This window comes from Ornithorhynchus anatinus, chromosome 4 (genome assembly GCF_004115215.2).
Source record: "Ornithorhynchus anatinus isolate Pmale09 chromosome 4, mOrnAna1.pri.v4, whole genome shotgun sequence".
NCBI classification, from domain to species: Eukaryota; Metazoa; Chordata; class Mammalia; order Monotremata; family Ornithorhynchidae; genus Ornithorhynchus; species Ornithorhynchus anatinus.
The window spans coordinates 100,386,030-100,400,218 of NC_041731.1; the positions used below are offsets into that span (position 1 = coordinate 100,386,030).

General features: G+C 44.1%; 2 non-coding genes across 2 annotated transcripts; both read left to right on the forward strand.

Annotated features, from left to right (window-relative positions):
- Positions 1–6,214: 6,214 nt before the first annotated feature.
- LOC114811603 lies at positions 6,215–6,352 on the forward strand. Its single transcript, XR_003759299.1, has one exon. It is a non-coding gene; the product is annotated as a small nucleolar RNA SNORA7 (small nucleolar RNA).
- A 5,202-nt stretch (positions 6,353–11,554) lies between these two features.
- LOC114811892 lies at positions 11,555–11,692 on the forward strand. The gene has a single exon (XR_003759588.1). It is a non-coding gene; the product is annotated as a small nucleolar RNA SNORA7 (small nucleolar RNA).
- Positions 11,693–14,189: the final 2,497 nt, after the last annotated feature.

Consider the following 14,189-nt stretch of genomic DNA (forward strand, 5'->3'; position numbering starts at 1 on the left):
GCACCTAGTACAGTCCCCTGCATACAGTAAGCCCTCAATAAATACTGCTCCCATATTGTTTAGTGGTTAGGATTCCTGGTTTTCACCCAGATGGCCTGGGTTCGACTCCCTGTATGGGAGCACGTGAGTATTTCCCTCTAGACTGTAAGCTTTTTTCTACTGCATGACCTTGGACAAGTCATTTCATTTCCTTGTGCCTCAGTTACCTTGTCTGTGAAATGGAGATTAAAACTGTGAACCCCATGTGGGATAGGGAACGTGTCCAACCTGATTTGCTTGTATCCACCCCAAGATTTAGAACAGTGCCTGGCACATAGCAAGCACTTAACAAATACCGTTGTTGTTATTTCTATTATTAATAAAAGGGCTCGGTAGAGCTAAGCACTTTTGATTTTGGTTTGGAAACATTACCAAGGTCCTCAGAGTGAAAACATTTCCACTTCAACTTTCCTTCTTCAGAGAATATCCCCTTGGATCCCTTTGGAATGAGGAAGAAGGAAGAGGAGGGACTTGAGGAGACGCTTGCGTATATAGGCTGGTCAAATTTTAGTTAGCATCACCTGAGCTGCCTTGAACATGAATGTCCAAATGTTCCCTCAGCATCCGAGGAAATTCTTTCTCAGCTCCCACGGTTGACTCAGCAGATGTTTCTTGCTCTAGCCAGTCTTAAAAGGCGGTTGTCAGCCTCTGCCACACCGAGGTTGCTGATTAAGGCCACCAAAAGGCAAAGGTTTCCATTGTAACCTTATGTCACCCAGAATGCATGTCTCAATATTTTTTAGCATTCTGGCTTTTAATGCATTGCTCAGCAGATAGAATGTTTCTGGGACTGTGTCACAGCCAGACCCCTTCTCCTCACCCATCCCCCTGCATAGCTCCTGATTCTTGTGGATTTATGTAATCCTAATGTATGTCTTCTTATAATAGAAGGGTTTGGGTAGATGATCAGCCTAAATATATTTTCAGACAAAGAAAGAGTGCATTTATTCACATACCAGGGAGAGAATTTCTTGCACATGGGCCCACTAGAGTCTGATCTTGATAAGAGAACAGGACTATGTCTGATCTGATTGTAGTCTACAAATACCAGTGCTCAGCACAGCGTTGGAGCATAGTAAGGGCTTAACAAAAAGCACTGTCATTATTATTGTTGTTGTTATTATTAGTAGTAATGGATCATTTTGACCCTCTTTACGGTCTCTACCTTACGGGGGTTGAGTCACATCGTATCCATCGATGCACTCGTTACCTTTATTTCGATATTGCTGATGTTAAATGGAAGATACCCCAGAGAAGCAGTCTGATCACCTGGCTTCCCATGCCATTGATTAAAGCTACCAGCATCTTGCCTTAGGCATGACAGGACCCAGGAAGAGACGAGATGTATAAGGAATGTTGTAAATAAGTAGGATTAGTTGGATGGCAGGAGGAGCGAGAGAGCAGGACCCCAGAAGTTTACTGGGGTCAGGAAGAGTCAGAGAATCAGAGGAAAAATATTCCTGCATATGAGAGAAAAGGGAAGCCAAAACCTCACCAGATCTCCTCCTCTCCGCTCATCACTGTTGCTTCCTTCATCCATGGATTCATTCATTCAATCTTATTTATTGAACACTTACTGTGCACAGATTACTGTACTAGGTGCTTGGGAGAATACAATATAACGATAAACTGACACAGTCCCTGGCCACAGTAAGCTCACAATTTAGAGGGGGAGACAGACAGCAATCTAAATAAATAAATTACAGATATGTACAGAAATACCTTGGGGAGTGGGAGAAGAGGAAACAGAGGGTTTAGGGAAGGATTCTTGGAGGAGATGTGCCTTCAAAAAGGTTTCAAAGGTAGGGAGAGTAATTTTCTTTCAGATTTGAGGAGAGAGAGGGCGTTCCAGGCCAGAGGGAGGATGTGGCCCAGGGGTCAATGGTGAGATAGACTGGATGGAGGTACAGTGAGGAACAAAGTGTGCCGGCTGGGTTGTAGTAGAAGAGTTGTGAGGTGTGAGTTGTGAGGTAAGGTAGGAGGGGCAAGGTGATTGTTTTACAGAGGGGGAAACTAAGAAAAGTTAAGTGATTGACCCAAGGTCACCCAGCAGACAAGTGGCAGAGCTGGGATTAGGAGCCAGGGCCTCTGACTCCTTAGACCTTGCTTCTTCTCCCGGGTCACACAGCTGACCAGTGCTTAGTACAGTGTTCTGTAATCAACCAATCAATGGTATTGATTGAGCACTCACTTTGTGCAGAGTACTTAACTAAGCCCTTGGAAGAGTAAGCACGTAATTAATGTCATTACTACTATTACTAAAACACTACAGATCAGTCTAGTGTCTATTGTAGGCCTACTGTTAAAAGAGTAATAATAATGGTATTTGTTAAGTGCTTATTACATGCAAAGCACTGTTATAAGCACTGCGGGGGATACCAGGTTATCAGGTTGTCCCACCTGGGGCTCAGTCTTAATCCTCATTTTACAGATGAGGTAACCGAGGCGCAGAGAAGTTAAGTGGCTTGCCCAAGGACACACAACGGACAAGTGGTGGAGCCGGGATTAGAACCCATGACCGCTGACTCCCAAGCCCGGGCTCTTTCCACGGAGCCATGCTGCTTCTCCAAGAGTACCGTCTTTAGCGTTTGGGAGAGTCCGAAGCAGTAAGAGACACAGTCTTTATTGGCAAGCAACGGCTCTGAGATTTGGAATACTGCAATCAATGCGACAGTCACAAACTGCTAAAAATTGCCGGCATTATTTATGCAAAATAGCTTCCCTGCCCCTGATGACCCTATATTATCACACTCTGAAAGTAGCAACCTTTGCATTTGCAATTTTGACTGAGTTGGATCTGTGTTCTCACAACATGTAGTTTGCACAATAATAACACTTATAGATCTTTCATTTTTCTACAGAAATTAATTGCCTAAACCACAATGATTTATAGTCATGCTGAACATGATTATTAATTTTCCCGATGATTATATACCTGTGGGCGGCAAGAAATCTACTTCTGATAGAAACGGCTTTGAAATGCGGGTAAAACTAAAATGTCCATAAGGTAATAACAACTAATTTTTACCTTAATCAACTTACACTTAAAAGAATTTAATATAGGGCACTTGTGCCTTGTGGGGAAACTTGTTTGAAATATAAGGTGCTGAGTTATTTATGAGAATAATTATATATGTGTTGCTCTAGTTTGTACTGGGAGATCAGGATCTGAAATTAGACTGAGATACATTAAAAAAAAAATAATGAACACTGTGGAGTAGAACATGCTAAAGAACTTTTGCACAATGGTAAGTATATAATGGAGAGCAGCCCACTTGTTATGAAAATGGTTATTAAAGCTCACTAAACTGCGCTGACTTTTGGGGTTCGGGAAAGGAGCAGCTGGTGTCTGAGCATTCTTTGTTAACAAGAAGGGTTAGGTGGATGATAACGAAGACAGACCGATCCAGTTTCTCCTCATTATCAGACCTGAAATTAATTTCCGAAGGCCTTACTCTGGAACCCCAATGAGTGCGAGTTCCCATCAATCTCTCATGATTCAGTAAAGAATCCGAGTTTCAGAACGCCCCGCTAAAGCTCTATATTTTGTATCTCGCAGAGACTTCTCTGCTTTACATTCGCTGATGTGGGGTGGTTCATTTAATTCCTCAGCGGGTTTGTTTTTCTGCCCTGGGAAAGGCATACAAAGGATAGACGGCTGTGATTATTGGTTAATATGCAGAGCTTATATAATTCTGTATGGTTCACATTCCAGAAATATTTAGGTCTTTTTTTCCATGATTAGTGGCATTATGCAGTTATGCAAATAATCTGTTATATCTAGACACATTATGCAGTTATGTAAATTAACTATTTCATTTATATTTCCCAGTGTTATGGATAAGGGCAATGTTCTATATTTTCCCCCCGGTTTTTATTAAGCTTTTGACTCTTTTGAGTACTTTATGTCCACGATAAATTTAGGGTTCCTACTCTGCAAACTCTACCTTCCCACCTTATAGCTATTCTTCTCTTGTCTTATGCTGTCGAGTCATTTCTGACCCATAGCGACTCCATGGACAGATGTCTCCCAGAACGCTCCACCTCCATCTGCAATCATTCTGGTAGTGTATCCATAGACTTTTCTTGGTCAAAATAATAATAATAATAATGATGTTGGTATTTGTTAAGCACTTAGTATGTGCAGAGCACTGTTCTAAGATCTGGGGTAGATACAGGGTAATCAGGTTGTCCCACGTGAGGCTCACAGTCTTAATCCCCAGGCACAGAGAAGTTAAGTGACTTGCCCACAGTTACACAGCTGACAAGTGGCAGAGCCGGGATTCGAGCCCATGACCTCTGACTCCCAAGCCCGGGCTCTTTCCAGTGAGCCACGCTGCTTCTGCACAAATACAGAGGGGGTAAAATGGGGATGAATAATACTAATAATATTGGTATTTAAGGGCTTACTGTGTGCAGAGCACTCTTCTAAATGCTGGGGGAGATGCAAGGTAATCAGGTTGTCCCACGTGAGGCTCACAGTCTTAATCCCCATTTTACAGATGAGATAACTGAGGCACAGAGAAGTGAAGTGACTTGCCCACAGTCACACAGCTGACAAGTGGCAGATCCAGGATTTGAACCCATGATCTCTGACTCCCAAGCCCAGGCTCTTTACACTGAGCCACGCTGCTTCCCGTGAGCCCCACATGGGACAACCTGACTATCTTTTATCTCCCCTAGTGCTTAGAACAGTGCTCGGCACATAGTAAGAGGTTAACAAATGCCATTATTCTGCACAGTAAACTCTACCCTCGACTCTTTCCCGTGCCACTGCTGCCCAGCACAGATGAGTTTTGACTTGTAGCAAATGGCCTTACATTCGCTAACCACTGCCCAACCTGAAATTGGATTGGGTAGGCCTCTGCTTGACTCTCCCTCACTTAGCCTAGACTGGTAGAGTACTGGAAGCTCTCCAGGTGCGATCCTGAGAAGGGCTTATAGCTATAATCCTCTATATTTTAGGGATAAGGTCTCTTTCTCTCTCTCTCTCTCTCTCTCTCTTTCTTTCTCTCATCCTGTCACTCTAGTTCTCCTCATTCACTATCAAAGTCACTGTTTGATCTTCCTTTTGGGACGTGTGGTCAGTAATATGGCAGAATGTTGAGACATAGATCGTTATTGGACCTGAGGGGTGAAGATGGTTGAGATAAACTAAAAGAAATAGATGTGCGAGTTGGATAAGGGTGCCTTTGGAAAACACTTCAAGCAGGTTGGTTGAGGAGGGAGACCACTGGGTAGGATGCCAGAGAAGCGGCATGGCGTAGTGGATAGAGCATGGGCCTGGGAGTCAGAAGATCAAGGGTTAATAATGATAATAATAATCATGGCATTTGTTAAGTGCTTACTATGTGCTGAGCACTGTTCTAAGCACTAAGGGAGGTACAAGATAGGTTGTCCCATGTGGGGCTCATGGGAAGCAGCGTGGCTCAGTGTAATGAGCCTGGGCTTGGGAGTCAGAGATCATGGGTTCAAATCCCGGATCTGCCACTTGTCAGCTGTGTGACTGTGAGCAAGTCACTTAACTTCTCTGTGCCTCAGTTACCTCATCTGTAAAATGGGGATTAAGACTGTGAGCCTCACGTGGGACAACCTGGTTACCCTGTATCTCCCCCAGTGCTTAGAACAGTGCTCTGCACATAGTAAGCACTTAACAAATACCAACATTATTACTATTATTAATTTCCATTTTACAGATGAGGTAACTGAAGCACAGAGAAACTAAGTGATTTGTCCAAAATCTCACAGCTGGAAAGTGGTGGAACTGGGATTAGAACCCATGTCCTCTGACTCCCAAGCCCATGCTCTTTCCACTAAGCCATGCTGCTTCTCTAATTCTAGGACAGGGACTGTGCCCAGTCCGATTTGCTTGTATCCACTTCAGCGCTTAGTACAATGCCTGGCACATAGTAAGTGCTTAACAAATTCCATAATTACTACTATCATTATTATTATTACCTGGCAGGCAAGTGACAGTGCGGGGAAGAGAGCCCAGGTCTTCTGAATCCCCCTAAATATAGGTAATAGCCCTTTGTATTTTGTGGAAAAAGTTTCTTTTAAAGACCTCTGAGCACTTTCACCTATTGTGGCTGGATCTTTACAGGGCTAGTGTATTATCTGAGGGGACTTTTTATCTAATTTCAGATCTGAATATACTGAAGGCAAATGCCAGATTGGCCTCTCTGGGTCGAACCTGGAGAGTTTCCAGTATTCTACAAGTCTTGACTATGAGAGGGAGAGTCAGGCAGAGGCAGATCCATTCCATTCCTGGCTTGGTCAGTGGCTAGCGAGTGGAAGGCAATCTGCTACAAGTCAAAACTCACCTTTGTGGGCAGCAGTGGTATGAGAGTCAAAAATGGAGACTCAGGTTTACTGCGTGGAAAGGGGCAATGGTAAACCACTTCCATATTTTTACCAAGAAAACCCTATGGATCCACTATCAGAATAATTGCAGTTGGAAGAGAGGGCATTCTGAGAGAGGTGTCCATGGCGTCATCATGGGTCATGCACAACTCGACAGCGTAAGACAACAAAATGTCAGATTTGGGCCAATACTGTGCCTTAGAAAGACATTGTGCCAACCTGGATGATATTTAATAATTATGGCATTTGTGAAGCACTATGTGTTGACACTGTCCTAAGCACTGGGGTTGATGCAAGCAAATTGAGTTGGACACAGTTCCTGTCCCATGTGGGGCTCACAGTCTCGATCCCCATTTTACAGATGAACTAACTGAGGCATAGAGAAGTAAAGTGACTTGCCCAAGATCACACAGCAGACAAATGGTGGAGCCAGGATTCAAACCCATGACCTTTTGACTCCCAAGCCCGTACTCTATCCACTACACCTTGCTGCTTTTCATGTAACCATGCACTACCATTCAAGCCCAGAGTCTATACTGGCATTCTTAGTCACAGAATTAGTCCTGGGGCCAGCACCATTATTCTCATTTTAATTTTGGTATTTGTCAAGCACTTACTATGTTCAAAACTCTGTGCTAAGGTAATCAGATCAGCCCCAGTCCCTGCATTACATGGATGGTGGAGGAAAAGCTCACTGTTATGGGGTAGTTGGGGAAGCTGAGTTAAGTTGGAGAAAAACAGATGAAAATAGCAGATAGGTAAGATGGGATCAGGTAACAGAGGGCCTTATTCTTAGAGATGCAAAAAGATACAGGAAGCTGCTGGAGGGTTTTGAGGAGGGAAAACAAGAAGACTGAGTGATGCTTCAGGAAAATGATCCTTGCTGCAGTATAATCAATCAATCAGTGGTCTTTATTGAGTATTTACTATGTGAAGAGCACTGTATGAAGCATATGGGAGTGTATGATACAACAGAATTGGCCTCATGTTTCCTGCCCATGATGAGCTTACAGTCTAGAGGGGGATACAGACATTAATATAAATAACACAATCAAACCTCAATCGCCATAGCGTAAAAGTGGGCATTTAGGAAATGCTACGGACGATAGGTCAGCGTGAGATGCATTTCTCGGAAATGGGGTAACTGTGTTAGATCAGTGGTTTTAGGAACAGGAGGACTTCAAGAGGAAGATTAGAAAACAGCACCAGGCATAGTGGGGAACAAATGCAATACTGCAGGACAGAGCAATCTTTCCGCACATCACGTGGTAGGGATTGTATCACCTACATCTGTACATACAAATAAAAGCTTGCTCTGCAGATAATCACCTTCAAATCTGAAGGGCAATTCTATATCTATTATTTCTCTCTATATGTGTATGGACATATGCACACTATCCATGCACACCCACTGTTTGATGCAGAAATGGTCAGTGAATGACTTGAGCCTATCCTAGAATTCTCTCCTGCTTCATATCTGACAGATGATCACCCTCCCTACTCTTAAAGCATTATTAATGCCTCATCTCCTCCAAGAGGTTTTTCTCGACAAAGCCCTCATTTCCCCTACTCCCTCACCCTTTGACATTGTCCTTGAACTTGGGTTGGTACCCTTTATTCACTCCACTCTCATGCCCACATCATATATATCATATATATGTGACTGAGCTCCTCATCTTCCCTCCCAAACCCGGTCCTCTCCCAGACTTCTCTATCACCGTGGATGGCACGACCATCCTTCCCGTCCCGCAGGCCCGCAATCTCGGTGTCATCCTTGACTCGTCCCTCTCGTTCACCCCACACATACTATCCGTTACCGAGACCTGCCGGTTTCACCTCTACAATATCGCCAAGATCCGCCCTTTCCTCTCCACCCAAACGGCTACCTTACTATTACGGGCTCTCGTTATATCCCGGCTAGACTACTGTGTCAGCCTTCTCTCTGACCTCCCTTCCTCCTCTCTCGCCCCACTCCGGTCTATTCTTCACTCCGCTGCCCAGCTCATCTTCCTGCAGAAAAGATCTGGGCATGTCACTCCCCTTCTTAAACAACTCCAGTGGTTGCCTATCGACCTCCGCTCCAAACAAAAACTCCTCACTCTAGGCTTCAAGGCTCTCCATCACCTTGCCCCTTCCTACCTCTCCTCCCTTCTCTCTTTCTACCGCCCACCCCGCACGCTCCGCTCCTCTGCCGCCCACCTCCTCACCGTCCCCCGGTCTCGCCTATCCCGCCGTCGACCCCTGGGTCACGTCCTCCCGCGGTCCCGGAACGCCCTCCCTCCTCACCTCCGCCAAACCGATTCTCTTTCCCTCTTCAAAACCCTACTTAAAAATCACCTCCTCCAAGAGGCGTTCCCAGACTGAGCTCCTCGTCCCCCTCTACTCCCTCTGCCATCCCCCCTTTACCTCTCCGCAGCTAAAGCCTCATTTTCCCCTTTTCCCTCTGCTCCTCCACCTCTCCCTTCCCATCCCCACAGCATTGTACTTGTCCGCTCAACTGTATATATTTTCGTTACCCTATTTATTTTGTTAATGAATTGTACATCACCTTGATTCTATTCAATTGCCATTGTTTTTACGAGATGTTCTTCCCCTTGACGCTGTTTAGTGCCATTGTTCTCGTCTGTCCGTCTCCCCCGATTAGACTGTAAGCCCGTCAAACGGCAGGGACCGTCTCTATCTGTTGCCGACTTGTTCATCCCAAGCGCTTAGTACAGTGCTCTGCACATAGTAAGTGCTCAATAAATACTATTGAATGAATGAATGAATATATATATATATATATATATATATATATATATATTCTCACAGCACATACATAAATTATTAATTATCTGTTTTAATGTCCACTTCTCCCTTTAAACTTTAAGCTCACTGTGGGCAGGGAATGTTTCTTTATATTGTTATATTGCACTCTCCTAAGTGCTTCATACAGCCCATTGCACACAGTAAGCACTCATAAATGCACTCATAAATACAATTGACTGATTGAATGTATTCCAACTCTGTTATATTGTACTCTCCCAAGTGCTCAGGACAGTGCTTGGCACACAGTAAGTGCTTAATAAATAGGATTGATTGATTGGTAAGATATCATGAATCACCAAAGAACTCTGTCACTTGGAATGCTTGTGCCCTATGTTTCAGGTATCAGAGCAAGGTACAGTCATCAGGAGAGCCTTCCTGTTCAAACCATGTTCAAATCAAATTAAAACCTGGGTTCTAATCCTGGCTTTGCCACTTGTCTGCTGTGTGTCCTTGGCCAACTTACTTCACATCTCTGTGCCGAGGTTACCCCTTCTGTAAAATGGGGATTAAAACCATGAACCCCATGTGGAACATGGACTGTGTTCAGTCTGATTATCTTGCATCTACCTCAGTGCTTAGAACTGTTCTAAGCACATTGCCTGGCACATAGTAAACACTTAACAAATGCCATTAAATAGCAAATAAAATAAATCTTCAGTCGTAGTCTTTTTCATTCTGTCTGAGGGAGAAAGGGACAGGCTTTGTCTTCAGTTGTGGAAGATGAGGCAACAAAAGTGTAAGTCATTTGTCTTAGGTTATACAGAGCTGAGCTGAGACTAGCATAATAATAATAATAGTTATTATTATGGTATTTTTTAAGCACTTACTATGTGCCAGGCTACAGGGCCACCACATGGGGTTCATGGTCTAAAGTGGTCCAGTTTCAGTGGTCCAGGTTGGGGTCCCCCTGCCACAGGGGTCAGCTCCAGGTTCATCCACACACTCTTCAGTTTCAGAGGAAACAACACACACCTTCTTGGTCAGCCTGGTTTCCTTCTGGCTCAGCTTCCCAGAAGTCCCACCTCTCTTTTCCTTGGTGCCGTCCACAGCTCCATTGACTAAGCGCTGGGATGGATAGAAGCAAATTGCATTGGGCATAGGTCCTGTCTCACAATGTAAATCCCCATTAGGTAACTGAGGCCCAGAGAAGTGAAGTGACTTACCCATGGTCACACAGCAGACAAGTGACAAAACAGGATTAGAACCCATGACCTTCTGACTCCCAGCCCTGTGCTCTATCCACTATGCCATGTGGCTTCTCTGGCATCCAACCCAGCAGTGTTCCGCCCCATCCAACCTGCTTGAAGTGTTTTCCAGAAGCACCCTGGTCCATCTCGCACGTCTATTTTTTTTGCTTTTTCTCAACTACCATCACCCCTCAGAGCCAATCGTGATCTACGTCTCATCATTCTGCCACATTACTGACCACATGTCCCAAAAGGAAGATCGAACATTTAAGCCATTTAATTTCCTTGTGCCTTATTTTTGTCATCTGTAAAATGGGGATTAAATAATTATTCTTCCCCCTTAGACTATGAATCCCTTATGGGGCAGGAACTCTGTCTGCTCTGATTGTATTGTATCCACCTCAGTGCTTAATCTGGGGTTTGGTACATGGTAAGGCCTTAACTACTATTATAGCTAATGTTGTTATTATTTTTAACATTATGAGTTACCCTATTCACTTCTAAAGCAGGTAAGGAGATATTCTGGTGTGATTATTGCATGTTCATGTTGCAGCTAATGCAGGGTTCACAGAGTGAGATAAAACCTAGGAAAGAACCCAAGTTTCCAGATTCCTAGCTTGAACGTATGGTTCCCGACAAAACCTCATGACAGTGATTAATTGGCTATTTCCCTCATATGTAGTCTTAAAAGTTGCTCGAATAAATAAACAACACATATGAGTTCATCCGGGTTTCTTTTTCCATAGCAAAAAAGGAGTTCAGAGTGAGGAAAGGGATTAGTGATTTAAGAAGAAAGAAAAATCATCAACAAAATTAACCCAACTCCCACTAGATTGAGAGTCTTTCACTAGGCATTGAAGAGAAAAAAAGAATGAAACCCAATCCCTGTGCTTGAGGAGCTTAGAAGAGAGAGCAGAGGACAGAACCAACAAAAATACACAAACAGAAATGAAGCCGCATAAAATGTGAAGTACAGAAACAAGGAAATAAATAAAATGAGGATACAAACATTAAGGCAGTAACCTAAACACTGTAGAGATATATCCCCACACCCACACATATGTTGGCTGCTTACTAAAAGAATTAGAGCCAGAGTGCAGTCATTTTGGAAAGGCTTTCTGGAAGAGGTGAATTTTAGTTGACTGTAAAGTCCTTGTCCCCTCTCAGGGTCGCTCCTGGAGAGTTTCCAGTCCTCTACCAGTCTCGGCTATGGGAGGGAGAGTCAAGCAGAGGCCTGCCCATTCCATTCCTGGCTTGGCCAGTGGCTAACCAGTGGAATGCAGTCTGCTACAAGTCAAAACTCACCCGTTCCGGTCGAGTTTGCTGCGTGGAAGGGGGCAATGGTAAACCACTTCCGTATTTTTACCAAGAAAACTGTATGGATCCACTACCAGAACGATTGCAGGTGGAGAGGGGGGCATTCTGAGAGAGATGTGACCGTAGTCGCTATGGGTCGGAAACAACTCGACGGCATAAGATGGCAAGAAAGTCCTTGTGGGAAGGGATCACGTCTACCAACTCTACTGTATTGTACTTTCTCAAGCACTTAGTATAGTGTTCTGCCCCAAATAAGTGTTCAGTAAAGACCATTGGTGGATAAGATTGTGAAGAAGGGAAAGAGTGCAACTTGGTGAAGAGGCAGAGCAGAGTTTCGAGGTTAGGAGAATGGAGTATGGACTGGCACTGAATTAGGAGAGCTACTTCATACAATTATATTAAGTATGATGAATTAATATAATTAATGGCTAATTAAGAAAATCATACAATAAAAATCAAATCGTTTATATCTGTCTCCCCCTCTAGACTGTATGTTCGTCGTGAGCAGGGAATATGTCTGTTTATTGCCGCATTGTTCTCTGTCAAGTGCTTAGTACGGTGTTCTGCATCCAGTAAGAGCTCAATAAATATGATTGATCTTAGCTGGAGGACCCGTTCAGAGTCAGGGGAAGCGAGAGGGGAGGGCAGTTAGGAAAGATGGATGCCAGAGAAAATTAAAACCCTCAGGAGGGGTCTCCCTAAACTCTCCCTGCTCCTCTTCAGCCTTCCCTCCTCCTGCCTCTTCTTTGACTCTCCTATCTTTCCCAGCAGTATCTCAAGAGATCTTCCGCTTCCTCTCAAAATTAACCCTACCCCCACCCCATCTGCACCTCTAACCCCATCTCTGGGCACCTTATCAAAACACTTGGTCCCTTCCTTCTTCCCTCCGTGACTGCCATCTTCAACTGTTCACTGTCCAATGGCTTTCTACCATTGTTTTCAAACATGCCCATGTATCTGCATCCTAAAAAAAAACCTCCTTTGACCCCACAACTTCCTCCAGTTATCATCCCATCTTCCTTCCAACCACTCTGCAAACTACTTGAGTGAGTTGACTAAGTCCGTTGTCTCTGCTTCCCATCCTCTAATTCTTTACGTGATCCTCTTGAATCTGGCTTCTGTCCTCTTCACTCTGCAAAATCTACCCACTCACAGGTCACCAGTGTTCTCCGTCTTGTCAAATCCAGTGGCCTTTATCCAAATCCTCCATGACCTCTCTGCTGCCTTCAACACTGTTGACTACCACCTTCTCTTGGAAACATTATCCAAACTTGACATTGTCCTCTCCTGGCTCTCCTATCTCTCTGACAGCTCATTCTTTTTTGCAAACTTCTCTTCTGCCTCTCACCCCCAAACTGTGGGAGTCCTTCAAGGCTCAATTCTGGGTCCACTTCTATTCTCCATTTACACCCACCCCCTTGCAGAACTCAATCACTTCCACAGCTCCAATTACCATCTCTTTGCGGATGATTACCAACTCTATATCTCCTGCCCTGATTTTTCTCCTTCTCTGCAGTCTCATATTTCCTCCTGCCTTCAGGATATCTCTACTTGGATATAACATTGACATCTAAAAATTAATATGTTCGAAACAGAATCTTCATCTTCCCACCCAAACCCTGCCCTCCTCATCATTTTTCCATCACTGTAAAGATCACCACCATCTTCTCTGTCTCAAAAGCTTATAACCTCGACACCATCATCAAATCATCTCTTTCATTTAACCCACATAATCTGTCACCGAATCCTGTCAGTTCTATTTTCCCAGCATCTCTACAATCCACCCTATCCTCTCCATCCAAAATACTACCACATCCATTCAAGCATTTATCCTCTTTTGCCTTGATCACTGCATTAGCCTCCTTGCTGACTTCCCAGACTCCTTTCTCTCTGTATTTTTCAGTCTTCAAGCTGGATCATTTTTCTACAAAATCACTGAATCCATATTTTCTCACTCCTCAAGAACCTCCAGTATTTGCCCATCCACCTCTGCATCAGGCAGAAACTCCTTACTTTTGACTTTAAAGCAATTAATCACCTTGCCCCCTACTACCTTCTCCGATTTCTTACTACCAACCAGCCTGCATAGTTCACTCCTCTATTGTCAACCTACTCACTTTACCTCGATCTCATCTATATCATATCTGACCCGGAACTCCCTCCCCCTTCAAATCCCACAGACAATTACTCTCCCCACATTCAAAGCTTTATTTAAATCATATCTGGGGAAGCAGCGTGGCTCAGTGGAAAGAGCCTGAGCTTAGGAGTCAGAGGTCATAGGTTCGACTCCTGGCTCTGCCACTTGTCAGCTGTGTGACTGTGGGCAAGTCACTTAACTTCTCTGTGCCTCAGTTAGCTCATCTGTAAAATGGGGATTAAGACTGTGAGCCTCACGTGGGACAACCTGGTTACCCTGTATCTCCCCCACCACTTAGAACAGTGCTCTGCACATAGTAAGTGCTTAACAAATACCAA